The sequence below is a fragment of the Chiloscyllium plagiosum genome, unplaced genomic scaffold (genome assembly GCF_037043375.1).
Source record: "Chiloscyllium plagiosum isolate Xiang-an unplaced genomic scaffold, Cpla_swu_hap1 HiC_scaffold_43, whole genome shotgun sequence".
Classification (NCBI taxonomy): Eukaryota; Metazoa; Chordata; class Chondrichthyes; order Orectolobiformes; family Hemiscylliidae; genus Chiloscyllium; species Chiloscyllium plagiosum.
The window spans coordinates 20,604,945-20,627,466 of NW_028270181.1; the positions used below are offsets into that span (position 1 = coordinate 20,604,945).

The following is a 22,522-nucleotide window of genomic DNA, read 5'->3' on the forward strand; positions in this document are numbered from 1 at the left end:
GAAGTAAGGCTGAGACTCTATTCTTCTCAGTCTCAATTAAGCCTTTGACACTGCGAATCCAAATTCCCAAACTAACAACATGGATCAAGTTAAGGAGTATTTCCGATGAATAGGCCTCTATAAGCATTTGGCAATGGGCTTTCAAACCCAAACCTGAACCACTGCAGTACCAATCCATTCAAATAATACGCTTAAATAGGCACCAATAGTTCAAGTGTGGCCTAGGTGGATTTTTCAAAGTGCCTATCAGGAAGTTTGTCAACTCCAGGGATCCTGTTCAAAGAACACCAGCTAATAGGTATGCATAGGTATTGTATGAGATGTATTGTGACAAATCCCTATATAAGGGCCCCCTATTCAATATGATGCAGGTATTTGGGGATGGATGTGTGGGAAGGATCCAGCTTCTCGTCTTTACTCAACCCCCTCCCCCCAATGGGTTTGCAACAAGGTTAACATAAAACAAAGGATTCCTTCCCCCATGGATACATTTACCAATTTCAAATTATTTATGTCTTAAAAGCAGTCAATTTGACCAGACTTTCTTGAGTTAAAGAAAGAGTGAGTTTGTTAGTTAACTAAAATGTGAGGAAGAATGAAACATAACATACATACACAGATTAGAAATAAGAGATGAGAAAAAAAATCTGTCACAAATTATGTGCATCACAAATTAATTTGGCTATGTGGAGGAGAAGAAGGAACATGTATTCGTTAAATTGGATAATTCTGGCAGCATCCACTCTGGCAGTTGAGCATTTGATTTGGAGATTTTGTAGATTAGCCAAAAGGAGTTGTCTGGTTTCCAGTTTGACTGTGGCTTCCAGATCAGAGGGTGAAAGAGACAGGAGACTTCCATTATTTTCCATTTCACTTGCAAGCGCAAGAGTGTCTAGTCGATATCCTTCTGCTTTACCTTCACAACTTACTTTATTCAGTATGAGCACACAGACAGTAAAATACCAGATATGCATTCATGCGTGCCTACACACACACACACACACACACACACACACACACACACACACTTCTGTCGTACAGATGTTATCATATAATATGCCCACAGTAAGGGGATGTAACTCATAGGAGATGTTTCATGTTTCTATATTGTTTCTCTCCCTCTGAAGTGGTCTTTCTGAAATTCCTTGATGCTCTTTCAGGTGTGACATTCCAGGGTCTCTGCCAAGGCTGAGTGTAATACACACAAGAATGTTTCAGAAAGTCACCGAATTACATTCTTAGCTATTTCTGGACTTTCAGTTTCAACAGAATAATCTGTCTTACTTCAAAGTTCAATGTGGCTGTAAGTAATTCAGGCCTATGATCCGTTGTCATGACAGCTGCAAATTCTCTTTCTGAGGCATGAACAAGCGGATCTGGTGCACTCAGAGCAGGGTAGAGTGAGACGATCAATCCAGACAGAGAATATGATTTCATAACTGCTATTTGTAGCATCACTAATGCAGCACTTTTAGCATCTGTTATACAAATTGGGAACTCAATGTGAAGAGTCAATGCTTATAATGGAGGAAACCACTAAGCCTAGAGAAGGGAAGATAAATCAGGACTATGTGATTGATGGCAAACTCCAGATTTGAGAATTTAAACTTTGCAGAATGACATCAAGAGTGGAGGCAAAGAGACCCTTGTTTCTTACAACTTAATTCAGGCTTTGCTCCTCCTCCTCTGTTCAGCAAAGCTGAGGATGTAATGCAATGTGCTTGCAAGTTTTTGGAACAGGTTGAAGTGTTACTGAAGTGGATGACTGAAATGGCGCAAATGCTTTAAGTGGAAGTTGGTGCAGAAACAGTTATAGTAACCAGTAGGCTACATGCACTGTCAATATTGGGAGTCCTGCTGTTTACAATGCAGATAAATGAACTGAAAGTGTAGCAGAAATAAAACTCTAAGTATATGGTAGCACTTACTGAGAAGGGCAATGGAAGGGTATGATGGAAATGGAATTGTGATTACTGAGGAGAGAGTGTTATAATTGAGGAGGACTTGGATAGATTGTCGAATTGAGCTGCTCAGGTCAAAATATCCTAATGCGGAAAAATATAAAGTTAAATTTGGAGCAGATAACAATATTAGTGATGCCACAATATTATACAGGAGAAAGCAGAGTAAAGGTGGGGATGTGGGGGAGATCATGGATGCAGGAAGTGGGCACAAAGCTACAAATGAAGAGGTCACAGCAGCCATCAATGTAGTGCAAGCAGAGAGCGAGCAAAGGGAATTTTGCAGTGTCTAGTCAGAGGAAAAGAGCAGACTTTTTAAGGAATGGTTGTTGGGCATGGATTTGACCATTTTTGGATTGTCTTGTATGTAATTCTGAAAACTGGATTATCTGGACATTCAGGCGTTAGACTGGATGCAGCAAAGTCGATAGCGTGTTGCTGGAAACGCACAGCAGGTCAGGAAGCATCCGAGGAGCAGGAAAATTGATGTTTCGGGCAAAAGCCCTTCATCAGCTCATTCCTGCTCCTCGGATGCTGCCTGACCTGCTGTGCTTTTCCAGCACCACACTCTTGGCTCTCATCTCCAGCATCTGCAGTCCTCACTTTCATATGGATGTAGCAAAGATCAATGCTGGGATTAAATACCTGAATCATGATCCAAGGTTACATCAGAGAAATAGTTCACAAGAGGGAAGGGGAAACGTAATTGTGCGCCCATTGACACATTTAAGATTCGGAAACGCAACAGGCGAGACTTCCATTATTATCAGCTATCCCTCATTTCAAGAGTGAACTCTGTGCAGGGTCATGTGCGTTTGCCATAAGTCTTAATGTAAATGAAGAGCTCGGCCAATTCTCGACCCCACAGATCTTTGAACACACGAGGAAGCTGTCTCACAAAGCAGTGAGCCCCTGTACAGCAGGATTGGCTTTCTCTCCTTTCGTTCTCTGCGGCCCTCTGCCTCATCATTAACACGTTATGATAGACCTAGCCTTGTGCAGGCTCCTCCTAGTCAACAGTATCAACATTCCCACACTTCACAATATTCCTTTTGTCTTCCCCAGAACTGTTGACCCTACAATGAGTGGATTGTTCCAAAGTTAAGAACAAGGTTGAAAATATTCACTATTTCATCCAGGGGTGGGAAAAACATGGAAAGACTACCAAAATTTGGGTTGATTGTCAAAGAGTAAGGGAGTCATAAGAGTACAAGGACATAAGAACTAGAAGCAGGCCTAGGCCATTCAGCTCCTTGAGCCTGCACTGTCATTTGATGTGACCGTGATTTCAATTCCATTTTCCTACTCACTCTCCATAACCCTTCGATCCATCAAAAATTAAAAATCTGGCTGCCTCCTCCTTAACTTATCTCTGCATCCTCTGGGGGTAGTGAACTCACAATACTTTGAGAGAAGTAATTTCTGCTTATCTCCGATTTAAATCTGCTACCCCTTATCCTCTGACCTCTCATTCTAGATTGCCCCACGTGAAGAAACATCTTACTTTGTAAACCCCCTTTAGCATCTTATATGCCTCAATTAGATCTCTCATTCTTTCAAACTGCACAAAAGTATAGGCCTAAACCACTCAATCTCTCTTCACAAGACAAACCCCTTATCTCTGGAATCAATCATCACCACCTTCACAAGGGCATCCAGGGACAGGCAATAAATATTGTCCAGTCAGTAGTGCCCACATCCCATGAATAAATATATTTTTAAAACTCAAGTAAATATCATCTAAACTGCCTCCAATATAACTGTGTTCCTCCTCAAGTACCAATATTATACTCAAATTCCAGGTGCGATCATACAGCACAGAAGAGGACCTTTGGCCTGTTGAGACTGCACCAACTTATTCACACTGATAGCACTTTTTGGCATATTGAAGGGTGGTTCAATCCAGCTCATTAAGCCTGTTCCACATTCCATAAGATCATTGCTGATTTGATTAATGCCCTTGTCTCTCTCTTAAAATTCTAAACTCCCTTTCCAATCAAAAAAACTGTCTAACTCAATGTAGGATACCTGTGAATAATCCAACCTTCACTGCTCTCTGTTTCCCCTCTGTAGGGAATCTAATACATTAGTCAGAGGGAAATGGGTCTGGGTGAGTTACTCTTCGGAGGGTTGGTGTGGACTTGTTGGGCCGAAGGGTCTGTTTCCACACTGTAGGGAATCTAAAGGGAATTCCAGAGACAAACCACCCTTTAAGAGAAGCTGGAAGATTCCTTAGTCTTAAATTGTGTCCCCTATTTCTAGATTTCCCCAGAAGTAGAAACATTCTGTCACTGAAAATTCCTAAATATCTATTTCCAAAACATTACGATCGGATAGATGGTCCTCAGTAATATTTCCTGCTCCAGTATATTGCCATGTTCTCAACTTTTGCTCCTGACATATATTAAGGTAGATGAGGAGGCTGTGCATCCTGCCTTAATTTCAAGAGTCTTAAGATTCTGAAGGATACTGTAGATTTTATTAATGCATCACAGGTTCTGCATCTTTTGTCTTAGTATATAACATTCCAACATATTTTGCATTATTAATATCAGAGTCAACAGAACAGCCAACTCAAATATGTAGAGTCATGTTTCTAGTATCGAATGTGCACTGGGAAGCATAGCTAACACCAGGGACAAGAAGAAAAAGTGAAAGGTTTGCTCTTTGGAAAATCACTTTCAGATGGAAGCAGTTTAAAAAAACATAAGCCAAGCCAGGTTGTTTTAAACAAGCAAATGGGCATTTGCTGATTAAATCAGTTCCTTCAAAGTTGAATCCAAAGGGAAGGGCTTGGTTTGTTGTGCAGTACCATCTTAACCATATCCATGAAGTTCTTTGCGGTTGCCATTTCATTTTGAATACATTTCTGATTTCAAATAGAAGGAATCTTCATATGCGTTCCCTATAAGCTGCACTAGTGAGTGACCATATTGCCATCAGAAATGTACCATGCAGGGAACAAAAATATATTCACTATAAGTTGCAGACATGTATAGTTGTCTTAAAGGGATTGAACAATTGTATACAGTCTAAAAGGGATTGAACAGCTCAATTAACTTGTTTAAGTGCACTTTCTGGGGAGGCGATGGCCGAGTGGTATTATTGCTAGGCTGATAATCTTGAGACCCAGATAATGTTCTAGGGACCTGGGTTCAAATACCATCATGGCAAGTGGTGGAATTTGATTTCAATAAAAACCTGGAATCAAGAATTTAATGATGACCATGAATCCTTTGTTGATTGTTGGAAAAACCCAACTCGTTCACTAATGTCTTTTAGGGAAGGAAACTGCCATCCTTACCTGGTCTGGCCTACATGTGACTCCAGACCCACAATGTGATTGACTCTTAACTGCTCTCGAGGCAATTAGGGATGGGCAATAAATGCTGGCCTAGTCAGAAACACCCTAATTCTGTTAATGAATAAAAAAAACTTGACACTGAGTCCTGAAAACTTAAAGGATATATGGAATGAATGGTAGGCCCCTAGGGAGTACTCAGGGACAAAGGGAACTTAAAACTGAAAGAGCTGCAGATGCTGGAAATCAGAAACAAAAACAGAAATTGTTGGAAAAACAGAGCTATTCTGGCAGCATCTGTAGACATAAATCAGAGTTACTTTTTTGTGTCAGTTCTAAAGAAGGGTCACTGGACCTGAAATGTTAAATCTGATTACTCTCCATGGATGCTGTCAGACCTGCTCAGTTTTTCAAGCAATTTCTTATTTTTGTGAACAAATGGACCTTGTTGTACAAGTTCATAGATCCCTGAAAGAATTAGCGCAGGGTGACAGAATGCTTGCCTTCATTAGCCAGAGTGTAGACTATAGGAGCAAGGAAGTCTTGCTTCAGCTTTATATAACTTTAAAAATCACACAACACCAGGTTATAATCCAACAGGTTTATTTGGAAGCACGAGCGCAAGTTGTCAACCACCTGATAAAGGAGCAGCGCTCCGAAAGCTAGTGCTTCCAAATACACCTGTTAGATGATAACCTGCTGTTGTGTTATTTTTAACTTTGTACACCCTAGTCCAACACTAGCACCTCCAAACTTTGGTTGGGCTACAGATGGACTACTTTGTGCAGTTCTGGCTGCCACACTATTCGAGGGATGTGATTGCACTGGAGTGGATGCAGAGGAGATTCACCAGAATGTTGCCTGGGCTGGGAAGTCTCAGTTTTGAGGAGTGACTGGATAGACAGAGTTTGTTTTCCTTGGAGCAGAGGAGGCTGAGGGGGGAAATGACTGAGGTACACAAAATTCGGAGCGGCATAGAATGGGAAGATTGTGAGAATCTTTTCCCCAGAGCAGAAATGTCTCTGATTAGAGGTCACAAGTGTAAGATGAAGAGTAAGTGGCTTAGAGGAGATCTGAGGAAATCCTTTTTAACCCAGAGGATGGTAGAAATGGAATGAGTGCTACTTGAGAGGGTAGTGGAGGCATTTAAAAAGCATCTGGGTGAGCACTTTAATTGCCAAGGCTTAGGAAGTTATGGCGAAAGTGAAGACTGCAGATGCTGGAGATTATAGCCAAGGTTAGAGTGGTGCTGGAAATGCACAGCAGGTCAGGCAGCATCCGAGGAGCAGGAAAATCAACGTTTCGGGCAGAAGCCCTTCATCGTTAGGAGGCTATGGACCAAGTGCAGGTAAATGGGATTAGTATAGTTTGGTGTTTGTTGTTTAGAATAGACATGGTGGGCCAAAGGGCCTATTTTTATGCCACATGACTCTATGACTCTAAACGAGCTGCAATGTTTGACATTATTGCATTGGAATTATACAATTCCTGGGCATTTTCTGCTTTAGTTTATCAAGTTCATAAATTTTTGTTTGTATGTGTTATTAAATTTAAAGACCCAGTCTTTCCAGATGTGCTTTTCTGAATATGTACATCTTAAAAGAAGAAAACTATGAGCCATTTCCAACTGGATTTAAATTATGGCATAATTTGTGCTAGAAACATCTGCTTTCACTGGCATAGAAAAACACACTGCCATCAACAACATAGGGAAGTAACTGGATTTTAGGTGGAAAATTGCCTTGCAAGCAGCAACAGCAGATGGATAAATAAAAAAAGAACAACACTTTGTGTTAGTGCGAACTTACTGCAATGAAATTTAAAAAGAAGATAAAATTACAAAGCTGTAGCATCGAGCCAAGAGTTATCACAAGTTTCTTTAGAAGGACAGCTGACTGATGGCAAAAGGTGATGTGATGACTGTCTTTTCAAATTTTGGTGTACAGCTCATGAGAAGTTCAAGGGGGGAAAGAAATCAATTCACTGCTATTATGATCCCATTTCTAAATGCTAATCTGTTCAATTATTTAGATCATAATCGAATAGGACAGAGTTGAATCGTTAATGCTTTCAGTCAGGTTTGTCCTTCCTGGAATTGTGGAAGTGCACCTGGTCACCATGGCTAACACTAAGCACTAAGAATGGAGGGGACAAATTCTGTTCAATGGCACACAAGTACAAGTCTTATCACATTCCTGTGTATCCCAACTACACTGGTTTGTATGCTGTTCACACAACAGAAAAATGCACATTTGTACCGTATATGTCACAACTCCATGTCTGAAAGCACTTCACAATCAATGAATTATAAACTTTTCAATATCCAAATAATGGAACAATTGCCCACACAGCTAACTCCCACACTGAAACAACAATCAGATAATCAGTTTTAGTAGCAGGCAGGGTCTCCGATAGTCATTAATTATTTAATTAACCATCGCCTTGATTTTCCACTGATGGGGCTTGGACCCACACCATTCTGACCAGTGAGTCACAACTGCCTGAATATCCTTTAAAAAGACCTTCATCTAAATACCTCTTCACTTTCTAAACTGCAGGGCTGATCGAACTTTGTGTAATCTCTCCTGACAATTTGAACCTTGGAGTCCAAGTATCGTGCTGGAGCACTGCTCTCTCTCTCTCTCTCTCTCCAAGATCAATATTTCAGTCGAAGATGTCATGCACAGAATGACTCACAGTATTCTAGGCATTGTTTAATCAGTCCTTTGTCTATTTATAGCATACCCTCTATTCCCTTGTAGTAGTCATCTAAATACAAATGGCAACATCCCAGTAGCATTTTAAGTTCATAGGGTCATACAGCACGGAAACAGACCCTTCAGTCCAACCAGTCCATGCCGACCATAATCCCAAACTAAACCCATCCCACCTGCCTGCTCCTGGCTCATATCCCTCCAAACCTTTCCTATTCATGTACTGAATCAAATGTCTTCAAAACATTGTAACTGGAGTAGCATCCACCACTTCTTCTGAAGTTAATTCCATACATGAACCCCTCTCTATGTAAAAATGTTGCCCATCATCTTCTTTTTAAATCTTTCTCCTCTCACCTTAAAAATATGCCCCCCCCCTCCGTGTTGAAATCACCAACCCTAGGGAAAATGCACCCACTATGTACCTCATCTATACCTCTCATGATTTTGTAAACCTCTATAAAGGCTATCCCTCAACCTCTGACGCTCCAGTAGAAAAGGTCCCAGCCTATCCAGTCTCTCCTTATAACTCAAATCCTCCATTACTGGCAATATCCTGGTAAATATTTTCTGCACCCTTTTCAGTTTAAAAATATCCTTCCTATAACAGGGCGGCCAGAACCAGACACAGTACTCCAGAAGAGGTCTCACCAACGTCGTGTTACAACCTCAACATGTCCCAACTCCGATACTCAAAGGTGTGAGTAATGAAGACATATGTGCTAAATGCCATCTTCACCACCCTGCCTACACGTGAAGCAAACTTCAAAGAATTATGTACCTGAACACCTGCATCTCTCTGTTCTACAACATTAGTTCTGGGCGGCATGGTGGCTCAGTGGTGAGCACTGCTGCCTCACAGTGCCAGGAATCCAGGTTCAATTCCAGCCTCAGGTGACTATCTGTGTGGAGTTTGCATATTCTCCCTGTGTCTGCGTGGGTTTGCTCTGGTTTCCTCCCACAGTCCAAAGATATGCAGGTTAGGTGAATTGGTCATGCTAAGTTGCCCATAGAGTTAGGTGCATTAGTCAGGGGTAAATATGGGGAATGTATCTGGGTGGGTGACTCTTCAGAGGGTTGGTGTGGACTAGTTGGGCTGAAGGGCCTGTTTCCACACTGTAGAGAATCTAATGTAATTACCCAAGGCCCTAGTTTTAACTGTATAAGTCTTGTCCTTGTTTGTTTTACCAAAATGCAACATCTCACATTTATCCAAAGTAAACACCATCTATCAGTTTTCAGACCATTGACCCAATTGATCAAGATCTCTTTGTAGTCTGAGATAACTTGACTTCCTACTATACATTTTTGTACTTGTCTGTGACCATCTTAGTGATCTGTGCATCTGTTTCCCTCTCGCACCCCACAGTCTGACTGTTCCCAGCATGTCACCATGTAGAATATGCTCTGATCTATCCTTGATAAATGACATCGCTTTTGCTAAAATTTAAATGACTAAATCCAGTCATGAATGGATGGAGGACATTTAAGTAACTCACTAGTGAATGAAACTCCTCAAATAGCCTAACCTTAGTGCTATGGAAGATAAACACATCGGTGTAAAAGGTCACGCTGAAATACTTACAACAACCTTCAGCCAGAAGTGCTGAGTAGTTATCCATCTCAGCCTCCTCTAGAGATCCTCAGTATCACAAGTACCAGTCTTCATCCAATTTGATTCAACCCATAAGATATCAAGAATTAACGGAAGGTACAGGATACTGCAAAGGCTATGGGCCCTAACAACATTCCAACAATGGTACTGAGGATTTGTGCTCCAAAATTCACTGTGTCATTAGTGAAGCTATTGGACTGGAGCTCCAATACTAGTATATCCCAAACAATGTGGAAAATTGCCCAGGGGTGCACTGTACACAAAAAAAGGACAATTCCAAACTAATTTATTAGCACCCCATCGGTCTATTTTCAATCAACAGTGAAGTGATGGAAGGTGTCATCAACAGTGCTGTCAAACAGCACCTGCTCAGGAATAACCTGTTCAGTGACTCCAGGGCCACTCACTTCTTGACCTCATTACAGCCTTGGTTCAAACATAGACCATAGAGCTGAATTCCCAAATGAAATGAGAGAGACTGCCCTTCACATAAAGGCTGCATTTGACTATCCAGCCCTAGTAAAACCAGAATCATTGGGAATCAGAGGGCAAACTGTCCTCTGTTTGGAATCATACGTGCTACAAGGAAAGACAGTCATGGTTTTTGGAGGATAGTCATCTCAGTTGCAGGTCATCTCTGCACAAGTTCCTTAGGGTAGTGTCCTAGGCCTAACCATCTTCAGCTGCTTCCTCAATGATCTTCCCTCCGTCATAATGTTTGAAGTGTTCACTGATGACCACGCAATGTTCAGCACCATTTGCAACTGGTCTGATACTGAAGCAGTCTGTGTCCAAATATGGCAAGATCTGAACAATACCAAAACTTGGGCTGACAAGTGGCAAGTTACAGTCATGCCAAACAAATGCCAGGTTATGACTGTCTTCAGCAATAGAGAATCTAACTATTCATCGTAGACATTCAATGGCATTTTCATCTCTGAACACCCCACTATCAACATCCAGGGTTCCGTTTGATCAGAAATTAACTGGACTAGCCATACAAATACTATAGAGGCTGGGGATCTTGCAATGAGTAATTCTATTCCCATAGCTTGTCCAACATCTACAAAGCACAAGTCAGGAGTGTGATGGAATATTCCTTGCTTGCCTAGATGAGTACACTCCAACAACACTCAAGGAGTATGACGGCATCCAGAATAAAGCAGCCTACTTCAATGGCAACACATCCACAAGCATCCACTCCCTCCACCACCAATGTTGAGTAACAGCAATTTGTACCATCTAAAAGATGCAATGCAGAAATTCCCAAGGTTCTTTAGACAGCACCTTCCAAACCTGCAACCACTGCAATCTAGAAAGGTAAGAACACCATCACCTGCAAGTTCCCCTCCAAGCAATTCACCATCCTGAGTTGGAAATATGTCAGTGTCACTCAATCAGTTTCCTGGAAATCACTCCCTTAGAGCATTGTGGGTATACCTAGAGCAAATGGACTGCAGCGATTCAAGAAGACAGCTCAGCACCACTTTATCAAGGGCAACTAGGGATGGGCAATAAATGCTGGAGCCCAGCCAGCGATGTCCACATCCCATGAATGAATAATAAAACAATTGTCTCATTTTCACACCGAACGTTTGAATTAACAATCTTCTGACATGTAGTAAAATGGTGACTGAATGATCTAAGACTGACATGCAAGATGAAGCTAACTTGCAGATGAAAGTTAAAAATCACACAACACCAGGTTAAAGTAGGAGCAGCACTCTGAAAGCTAGTGCTTCCAAATAAACCTGTTGGATTATAACCTGGTGTTGTGTGATTTTAACTTTGTACACCCCAGTCCAACACCAGCACCTCCAAATCATTGCAGATTAAAGTCATTGAACTTGTCAAGATGTCCCGATTGTTTGAGGTTTTCTCTTGGGCTGAGTCCCACTCTTAAGGCAGACCGAGGTCTTTTCCCTATCGTGGGGTGGGGATTCAAAACTAGGGGCCATATTTTTAAGGTGAGGGGAGTAGGATTTAAAAGGGACCTGAGTAGCAGCTTTTTCACACAGGGGTGGTTCATATGTAGAATGAACTGCCAGAGGAAGTGGTCGATGCAGGTACAATTGCAACATTTAAAGGATACTTGGTCAGGTACATGAATAGGAAAGCTTTGGAGGGATATGGGCCAAATGCAGGCAGTTGGAATCAGTTTAGTTTGGGATTATGGTCGGCATAGGACTGGTTGGATCGATGGGTCTGTTTGTGTGCTGTATATTCTATGAATCTCTGAATCTAAAATGCCAATGGGATGCTGCCATTTCTATCTACAGGACTAGCACAATGGACAGAGCAATCTGTTTTCGTGCTGTATGACTCTATGACTATTGGCCTAAGAATGGAATGAGGAGTGTTCAGAATATTTTGGCTGCCATCCTTCACTTTGAAAATTTCCTGGAGATTAATCTCATTGCTCTAAGTCGGGAGGTGGAGTGGGTTGCTGAATGCGGAGTGGCTGCAAGGCTTGTCTACAAAACACCAGTGACTGCTATCGGTTCTGCAAGGCTGTGACTTCGTGTCCTCTCTTTCCCCGTTCTGCATTCGCCGATCACCCCTTGATATCTCTTCAAGTGGAGCAGAGATGAAGATCACAAATTACTTCAATTACATTAGACAGGAGAGAAACATATCCTGCCTAGTGGACATCTGCCAGACTCAAGGTTAAAAGTATAGTACAAAGTAGTTTGCTGAATTTAAAGAGAGAGCTTTAGTCCAGACCAGTTATGCAATCTGCCCTAATTATATTCACTGTTCAAATATGCTATCTTCTAGTATTCCTGATCTCATTAGATCATAAGAAGTCCGAGTAGGTCATTTCACACATTGAACCTGCTCCACCATTCAATAAGAACATAATTGATATGGTAATGCCTTTAACTCCATAAGTCTCCTTCTTGTCCCGTTAATCCCTGACTCCTTTGTCAATCAGAAATCTGCTCTAACTCATCCTTGAATATATACATTGACCTCCTCTACTGTTTCAAAGAAAATTCCATAGCTTATTGACTTTATTACAGAGGAAATTTCTCCTCATTTCCATTTGAAATTCATGACCTCTTATTTCTAAACTATGCCTTCAATTTGAGACATCCTCCCAGCATTCACCCGGTAAAGACTCCTAAAATTCTCACATGTTTCAACAAGATCCCCACACATTCTTCTAAACTGTAATGGATAAATATATCCAACATCTTCTCATCCCTTATCCAAGGAATCAATCTCGTGAACCTTCTGTGAACTACGCAAATATAAGGTGATCATAACTGTACACGGTGCACCCAGAATAGTCTCAGCAATTCCTCGAGAGATCGACAGCAAAGTAAGACTGTTTGGTCCATCATATCCTTCTCTCAGTTATAGTCTGCTTTTATACTCCATTCTCTTTCAACAAAAAAACTAACATACTACTTGCATACTGACTTTGTGTGTTTCATGTACAAGGGACACCCACACCTGTCTATTCCGCAGCAGGCTCTCTGTCCCTCCATTGATATAATATTCTGAAGATGTTAGAATGCTGGAGGGTTTGGTTGAATATCAAGAGTCTAGCATTATCTGTTTTTTTTATCATCACCCACAGTAACTGGAGAGACCAAATGGTGCAGGACAATGAGGCTTAACATCCTGACAGTTCAGCTTACTGGAAATACGTATCTTCAGTTTAAATGTAATATGACTTACTTTCCATCTGCACATGTAGGAGACAGCATCAAACAGCTCCAGTCAGATAGAAAGAGCTAAAAGGTCTTGGGTTCCATTTCCCTCTGAATGTAGAGCACTGGGCCATCTATCTTGAAACTGTGTCTGAGCAATGCTAAGTGGTGGTAGCTAATCCAGCTAATACTGGTAGAACATGCTAGGTAAGATAATTACTGAATAAACCATGCATAAAGGTACAAAATATTAAAAAAGGCAAGTTTTCAGGGGAGGGCATGTGGTGCTGATGCTACGGACCTGGCACCAGAAGGGTGTCATTTCGTAGCCTAAGTGTGGAGTTTGCACATTCTCCCCGTTTCTGTGTGGGTTTCCTCCGGGTGTTCCGGTTTCCTCCCACAGTCCAAAGATGTGCAGGTTAGGTGAATTGGCTATGCTGAATTACCCCCATAGTGTTAGGTGCATTAGTCAGAGGGAAGTGGGACTGGGTGGGTTGCCCTTTGAAGGGTCGGTGTGGACTGGTTGGGCCCTAGAGCCTGTTTCCACACTGTAAGGAATCTAATCTAATCTAATTTATGAAACACAAGTTGTATAATGAAATTGTATAATCATAATTATTCTGATAATCTGTTGGGGACCATTAGGCAAAAAATATTGTGATAGCCACTGGACTGCTATTCAAAACTCAAGTTTGTCTCTTGCAACTCTCAAAAGAGAATTGGAACATTACCTGAAGAGAAAACGCTTGCAAACCTTCAGGGGATGGCATAACGGTGAATTGCTTCACCAGAGAGATAGGACCAAGGCATGTTGGGCTGAATGGCCAGCCTCTGTTCTATGACAATACATTTAAGATTAATAGCAGGGAGCACTTCTTCCCATAAAACCTGATCAATGTGGATGGGTCTTGCTGACAGGAAATAATTATGGATCAGGAATAGCAGTTTCAATGGCAGAAGAATGAGGCTTTGGAAAAGTTGATGAAGGGTTTTTGCCCGAAACGTAGATTTTGCTGCTCCTTGGATGCTGCCTGAACTGCTGTGCTCTTCCAACACCACTAATCCAGAATCTGGTTTCCAGCATCTGCAGTCATTGTTTTTACCTCCCTGATGGAAATAACTGCTAGTTTAAACCTTTTCGATTATCTTTTCGAGAATGATTTGTTTAAGATTTAAAAGGTGTTAAGATAGATTCTGTTTGTGGAGACAGTTTGTTTAAATGAAATGGAATTAAGGACTAAGGTCCCCATCTCAATGTATGGAAGGCCAGATCAAAGGTCAATGTTAGGAGCTGATTCCTTCTCAGAGTGAATAATGGACCTCTCAAATAGCCTCCTGAACACTGAACCACTAAATTTTATCGAGCCCAGTTATAGCTGCTTTGTGGCCAGACTGGAAATCAGCTTGTACAATCTCACTGATACAGTAGCCTCCTAGTTTCCAAAGGAGAGAAAGTGACGACTGCAGATGCTGGAGATCAGAGTCGGAGAGTGTGGAGCTGGAAAAGCATGGCCGTTCAGGCAGCATCGAGGAGCAGGAGAGTCAGCGTTTATGCTCGAATTGTCGTCTCTCCTGCTCCTTGGATGTTGCCTGACCGGCTGTGCTTTTCCAACGCCACACTTTTTGACTCCTGGTTTCCAAAAGCTGTTCAGCTCAGGCTCATGGCTTCGACTTTGAGGGCAGTATAATAATTGCGATCTGTGTCAAATGGATGAGCTGAGCAATAACCAATGGCCCAGCCAGGGAAGTCCACATCCCCTGAATAAATTTTTTTAAAAAGGGACTCAGAAGCCTGGGTTTTCCATTCCGGTCCATTATCATTCCATTTCCCAGTGATTCCAATAGAGCAGGGATAAAGGAAGTAGCCAAAAATATCTTTGACAAGCCCATCATGGGAACATTTTATGACTGGTGTTGCAATGAAAATTTGGGTAACAATATTAATACAGTAAGAGTGGGTGGAATCTGAGGCATTTTGATTGAGTAAATAAGGATAATCTGCCAGGAGGACTGGGCAGCAACGGATACTGATTTAAAAGAAAGGAAAATAGTGTGTGAGATATTGGAGATGGTGATGAGGATTATTTTTCTCCAAAGCTCATTCTGATCTGAAATACAGTCCTTGAAAGGGTGAAAACAGAGTTAATAAGAACTTCCAAAAAGAAATTGGATATGTAAAGGTTTTGGGGAAAGGGGAGTGGGACTCATTGGATAACGTTTGAAGAGTGAGTACAAATCCATTTGGTAGGTTGGCGTCTGATTATAAGGTTCTATATAGAAGCCTCAATGTGAACTCGGACTCCTGGCCTCAGTGTGGACTCAAACTCCTGGCCTCAGCATGGACTCAGGCGCCCAACCTCAGTGTGGACTCAGACTCCTGGCCTCAGTGTGGACTCAGACTCCCAGCCTCAGGATGGACTCAGACTCCCGTCCTCAGTATGGATTCAGACTCCCAGCCTCAGTGTGGGCTCAGACTCCCAGCCTCAGTGTGGGCTCAGACTCCCAGCCTCAGCATGGACTCAGACTCACAGCCTCTGCATGGACTCAGACTCCTGGCTTCAGGATGGACTCAGAATCCTTGCCTCAGGATGGACTCAGACTCCCAGCGTCAGCATGGATTCAGACTCCCGCCCTCAGTGTGGACTCAGACTCCCAGCCTAAGTGTGGACTCAGACTCCCGGCCTCAGCATATACTCAGACTCCCGACCTCAGTGTGGACTCAGACTCCTTGTCTCAGGGTGGACTCAGACTCCTGGCCTTAAGGTGGACTCAGACCCCCGGACTCAGGATGGACTCAGACTCCTGGCCTCAGTGTGGACTTAAACTCCTGGCCTCAGCGTGGACTCAGACTCCTGGCCTCAGCGTGGACTCAGACTCCTGGAACTATCAGCCTTGAAGTGAGGCTGGGCGGGGTCTGGTTTGGAAGGGCTGATATTCTGAACTCTCACTTCTCTATTGTTCTAATTCATTGCTGAACTTTTTATTTCCTTATTTTTAATAGCTTTTTCCTTAAGAATTCATACTTAAGAATTTGTACCGAGGTGCCTTGGTACCTGAGATGGTGCCATAAGTGACAACTGTAAACTTTTCGCTGTACTCATGTGACAATACAGCTAATTCTTGTAAAGGTTCTTGTAATTCAGATCGGTGCATATTGTTACACCATAACTGATAAATCACTCCCTCTCTAACACATAGGCACATGAAAGCTAGAAGAGCATCTCCCATTATTTTGAGATTGCCGTTCTGCAGAATACATCCACTCATTCGGTTTCTTAGCAGATGGTGTCATTGAAGCATGAAAGGAATAATTAGCAAGCTTTCATACTCCTTCTTTCTAATTTCCAATGTGGAATACAAAACCCTGCCGAATCTACATCCCCACATGCCAGCTAACTTACCGCACTCTACAAAAATGACTGTTCTTCAAGTTAGAATCTTGTCTGTGGGTTCAGCAGCACACTCAAGCAATGTAGCCATCGCAGTTAGCCCTGGCCTTGTTGGTGCCAGGGATCTGCACACTTTTAACATTCAGTATGCTGAGAGTAGAAGGAATCCATTTAAACACAGTGAATGAATGGCAAATTCAAAGGAGAATATATCCAAGATACTCAACACTGACAAGCTTCAGAGTGGTTTACTATCGTAGTATGTTCCAACTTATGCTGATACAGTGTACTTTGGACAAATCATTCCTTCTCTTGAGGTCATAGTTGCTTAGTCTTTCCCATCACAGATTGCATGTAGCTTGAACTTGGCACTGTCTTGGGAAGGACATTATGGATATCATCCTCCTCACCACACAGCATGACTCACTCTGGGATGTAATTTCTTGCTTGACAAACAGAAAGGATAAGAAGAACATCTGCTGGATCATCTTGATTCCAAGAAAAATAAGAATGAAATTGTTCATAAAACAGGGTGGCCCTGGCAATGCTCCAAATAAGAAAAGCTTTGCTTCTAGTATCTTATAACTGGGAGCTGTGGATCAGTTTAAAGTTATCAGTTTTTGTTGTCTTTGGAGTTTCAGAATATGGAGCATTGCAAATGGTTAACACTTAATCTTGTTTAATCACAAATTACAGTGATCGAAACAAAAGGCCTGTGTTTTGGATGAGCTTTTTAAGGGAATGTAAGTGAGACTACAGAATCTGTCAAATGGTTAGAATTAAGTTAACATAATGTTAACACAGTATAATGGAGTAATGCTAAAAAAAGACAAGTACTGTCAAAGTGTTTCATCTGACACTCACACACTAATTCAAGGGGAAACCACTAAGTATACTGCGTGTTGATTCTCTCCTTGACTTGGCATTCTTGCAAATTGTCCTGAGTGCAAGATGAAAAGTTTTGATAAAATGTGCCTTTTTTCCAATACAGTTCTCCCAAATGACTATTAATATAAGATAAACTTGTTCTAGAAAGCCAAGTCTAAAAAGTGCAAAGCTTAATAAATTAACAGTGGACACCAATGTATTATTGAAGCCTGTAGGACGTTGTGGAATAAAGACTGAATCCTGTAACAGTGGGTTTAAAAAATAGAATAATATGCTGGTATTACCAAATGCCCCAGCTGAGGATTTGAACCTGTCCTTTACTTCCATGCTGCTTCATAAACATTCACAGCCATCATAACAGGTAGGTTTTGCTGTTTGAACTATTGAGTTGTTTTCAGTGAATTTAAAACAATATAGACCCTTTCATTGCCTTTTGGAAACTTTATCAAAAGGCTGACTGAACTGAGCTCTTTCCTATTTTCTCATTAAAATCATAGTTTAACCAAAGCGTCGTAATACTCTTCATACCAAAAATGAACTCTGCCTTTAGTCAGTCACCACCATATGTTTCTGTGTCAGCTTGTGAAAACTGAAAATCCACTCTCGGTATAAAGGCACAATGATGTTACGAACAGTGTGAGTTAACTACTAACAGTAAACAAATGTGCAAGCATCTTATAACTTGTCTGCAAAAACAAAATAAAAGATAGAGGCTAACTTGTATTTCATCTAACCTGCCCACTTGACAGCTACCACCCATGTCCTTTCCTTGTGTATGGTTCTGAGCTGTTTGGTTGCCAACAGTACATTATATGCAGTTTGGACACAGCTCTCTGCAAGATGGCTATGACATGGCCAATTAATAATCAGGCGGTCAACAAAAATAAATATCCATCTATTTATTTATCTAAGATCCACAATGTGATAGACTCCTGTTGGCAAAGCATATTAGTTATACTCAGATTTGGTTTTGTTTACAATTCAGGCTTTTTATGCTGGAGATTTAGGGAGCCCTTTCTCCTCCAAAATTTTGTTACACGAAAATAAATCAGATTGACTTACCATCACTGTATTTTCATTTTCTCCTGGTCACAGTTGAAGTGCTTGCATTTCCAATCAGTTCCTCAGTACTTGTCTGCTGGCAAGCTATGAATGCTTTTCATACAGTTCAGGGCAGCTGTGGCGAAAAGCAAGTGATTTCTGTTACTCTTTCTGTGCCATCTTACACACTTTAAAATCGTTTCAAAGAAACGTACTCGCCAGACCTCCTGTGCAAACCAAGAGCAGGGACTGAAAAATTGCAGGGGGAGTCAGCATCAGTCAGAGGCACTTAAATAGACTCCATGAAAACAGAAACCAAAAAGAGTTGATCAGATGGGGAAGCTAGTACATGCATTGCAATGCTGTTGGTGTCAAGTATCACACAGATGAAACAAACAGACTGGTCAGCTATTTTTATATTTGGGTAGTTATTTTGACTGGCTACTTACTCTATCTTCTAGAATGAATGCCTCAGCTGCAGTTATGAGGTTGTGAAGCTCCCCCCCAAAAGCATTACAAGTGCTTTCTGAACTGGACGTACCTTATTTTCCAAATAACTTGTTTTTGCAAGCGTTAAAAGGAATCGAGGCTACGCACCACATGATGATGAGTTGATTTTTCTCTCCCATAAATAGAAACATTGCATCACCAGGTCAAAATAAGTGTACTCATACCTTTGCCAGTATAACAGTCATCTACTGGGACAAGATTTGAATTTTCCAGGGCAGCTCATTGCTTCATCACCTTGCAGTGAATTAGAGACCCAAGGTTAACACACAGTGGCTTGTGCTGTACTTTGATTTAACAATTCCACTATTATATTTCTGTTCTTTATTAAGGTGCTGGGCATTTGATATCAAACAATAGACTCCTGAAACAGATAACTGACATCAAATTCCTATTTTTAATCCTGGACCAAAAAACAACAGAGCTAAATTTCAAGGCAGTCTCCTGCGTGTGCTGTGTAAGCGTTTGGGGTGATTTAAAGCAGAGAGGAACATATGGGGCATCTGTCTTTAAGTTTCTGACACTTACCTCTCAGTAAAGAAGGTCAGAAGACGTGCAGAGGATAAGAGAACAGCACTTTCCAGTTCTCTGCTTGGTCTAGTAATCCCCCTGTAGCCTTATATGCAGACGAGCAATACTATAATAGGCGATGGATACAGTGACTAAGTTCCCAAAGGCTCTTGCTGTAGTGATCTCACAGTATGAGTTGATGGACAGTCACAAATGTATTGTAGGATTATGGGCTGGGAAAGGGAATGACAGTGATTAGACATCAATCAGTGATTCATGAACAAAAGCAGCTATTTATTTATCTACCCCTAGATCTCTACGGCAAGGGTTAGAATCATAAGCTGCTTCAGCTCCCAAATATCAACAGCAAGTTGGAATCTCTTAATTGTATGGCAGATAGTATATATTGAAAATCAATGACTTTCATTTATACTGCAGGGCCAGTGGATATATGGGCCATGACATTTCATCCTGCCTTTAGGAAAAGCAGATGTACTGATAGAGGGCTAGGAGAGGTAACTGAGATCTTGGTCAAAGAGTTTTAATAAAGGATAAAAAAGAAGGTATGTGATATAGAAAGACAGAGGAGCTTAAATGGGGAATTCTATTAAATAGATCTTGCCATTTTAAGGCATGGTTAGTGTTGAAGGGACAAGGAGAAGGTAGGTAGAGGTTGAGCAAGGTGGAGTTTAGATTAAGTGGAGAACATATCTGTTAACAGTCCTTTCTCCCTACCCATATAGACTGTACTATGGAGCGGAAGATCTATTGACATACTCTCAGCTATCCACTACCAATGCAATGCTATTACTGTTTCTCGAGAATTTCCACATATCTTTTGCCGAAACATAGCAGAGAAGCAAGACTCTACAGAAATTCACCAACTTGAAAATCGAAGATAAACAGTTATTCTAATTGAGGTGTTCGTGGATTTGGTAGGGTAGAGAGAGAGAAACTGTTTCCTTTGCTAGGGGCAGACAGAACAATGAGACAAACAGGTGTAGGCCATTCAGCCCATCAAGTCTGCTCTGCTAGTCAATGAGATCAAGATTGATCTGGTAATCCTCAACTCTGCTTCCCTGTCGTTTCTCCATAACCCTTGATTCCGAATTATAAATCTATCTATCTCAGTCCTAACACACTGAATGAATCAATCACAACAGTTGCCTTTGGAGAAGAATTCCACAGGTTCATCACTCTCCAAGAGAAGAACATCTCCTCACTTTAATCCCAAATGGGTGACCCTCAGTCTGAGACCATGCCCTGGTCTTAGACTCTCCCATAAGGGGAAACAATGTCTTGATACCTATCTCTCAAGCCCACTACCAATCTCATATGCTACAATAAGGTCACCTTTTGCATACAGAATGATTCTATTGCCAAATTTCCAATAACATTTAAAAATATCATCTTAAACTATTTCTTTGGTGCAGCATATAGAACAATGGGACATAACCTTAAAATTAGACCTTGGGCTGATGTCCAGGGAGCCACATTTTCTGATTAAAGATTGTGGAAATCCAAAACTCTCTGTCATTGTAATGATAGCTGTCAGCGTTTTCAAAGTGTTGAAGGGCACTGTAAGTGAATCACAGAAGTGCCACAATAATGTGAAGAGGCTGGCACATGTTGGATGCCAGATCCTCTGAACTTGAGGTGCATGTAACCACAGTCCTGGAGTGTCCATTGGTGCCAACTATTGAAGACGGCAGTCAGAAGAAGGAAGCAATGAGCTGGAGTTGCCAAGTACCCATTCTGACTTTCATATCGGGAATTCTCGGCATCTAGTTTCTATCTTTCCCACAGAATGCATATGAATGAAGTGAGATTTGCAGTTAATAAGAGTGTTAATAAGAATAATCCCTGTTAATAGGCCACCCCCGAGCAAGGGTCTCACTTTGATGTGGATGTCTGGAAAGCTGTTGGTTGTTCCCAATGTTGAGATTGGCCTTGCTTGACTTCTCCCAGATTTCTGGCCATTGCCCATGCCTTTCAAGGTCCCACAAGATTACATCCATTGTTTGTATCTTGTGGCAGTGTCCATTTGGGTTGTTGGGGTCTTCCCTAATGGCTGCTGGTATGCGCTGTCTGGCACGATATCAAAGTCTGCTCAGCTGACCCTGTTATACTATACCAGTGCCTTTGACTCTTTCCTTTAGTTGCATTGGCCTAGTCTGACATTTAATTTGATGACTTCAGCATCAAGATTCTTTTATGGTCCTGCAGTTGACCCTGTCTGTCCTGTGCTGTTTGCTTGTCCGTTCGTCAGTCGATGTGTCCTGAGAAACTCTGTTGATCTCCTCTGGAGAGTTTAGAGTTATTAATTTGAACTTTCAACTTGCTTAGGACGGCATGCTGGCTCAGTGATTAGAACTGCTGCCTCACAGCACCAGAGACCTGGGTTCAATTTCCGTCTCGGGCAACTGTCTGTGTGGAGTTTGCACATTTTCCCCGTGTCTGCGTGGGTTTCCTCTGGGTGCTCCGGTTTCCTCCCACAGTCCAGAGATGTGCAGGTTAGATGAATTGGCCATGCTAAATTGCCTGTAGTGTTAGGTGCATTAGCCAGGGGTGAATGTGGGGGGGGGGGGGGTTACTCTTTGGAGGGTCGGTGTGGACTTGTTTGGCCGAAGGGCCTGTTTCCACACTGTAGGTAATCTAATCTAATCTAAAAATCACACAACACCAGGTTATAGTCCAACAGGTTTAATTGGAAGCACACTAGCTTTCGGAGCGACGCTCCTTCATCAGGTGATTGTGGAGGGCTCGATCGTAACACAGAATTTATAGCAAAAATTTGCAGTGTGATGTAACTGAAATTATACATTGAAGAATTGATTGTCTGTTAAGCCTTTCATCTGTTAGAATACAGTGATAGTTTCACTTCTTTCATGTGTAAATCACAAACCCTTTTTTTTAAAGTTGCATTCTCGGTTAGCT

The 22,522-nt window shown here is 41.6% G+C and overlaps 1 protein-coding gene across 5 annotated transcripts in view; it reads right to left on the bottom strand.

Moving 5' to 3' along the window:
* Positions 1–22,522, bottom strand: part of cunh10orf71 (chromosome unknown C10orf71 homolog) — a 98,591-nt gene that overhangs the window by 50,103 nt on the left and 25,966 nt on the right. For 2 of the 5 annotated variants that reach the window (XM_087982425.1, XM_087982423.1), the window contains exon 1: positions 18,590–18,777. The gene's annotated coding sequence lies outside the window, so the exon portion shown is untranslated. The other 3 variants (XM_043678837.2, XM_043678836.2, XM_087982424.1) reach the window with 3 other exon arrangements.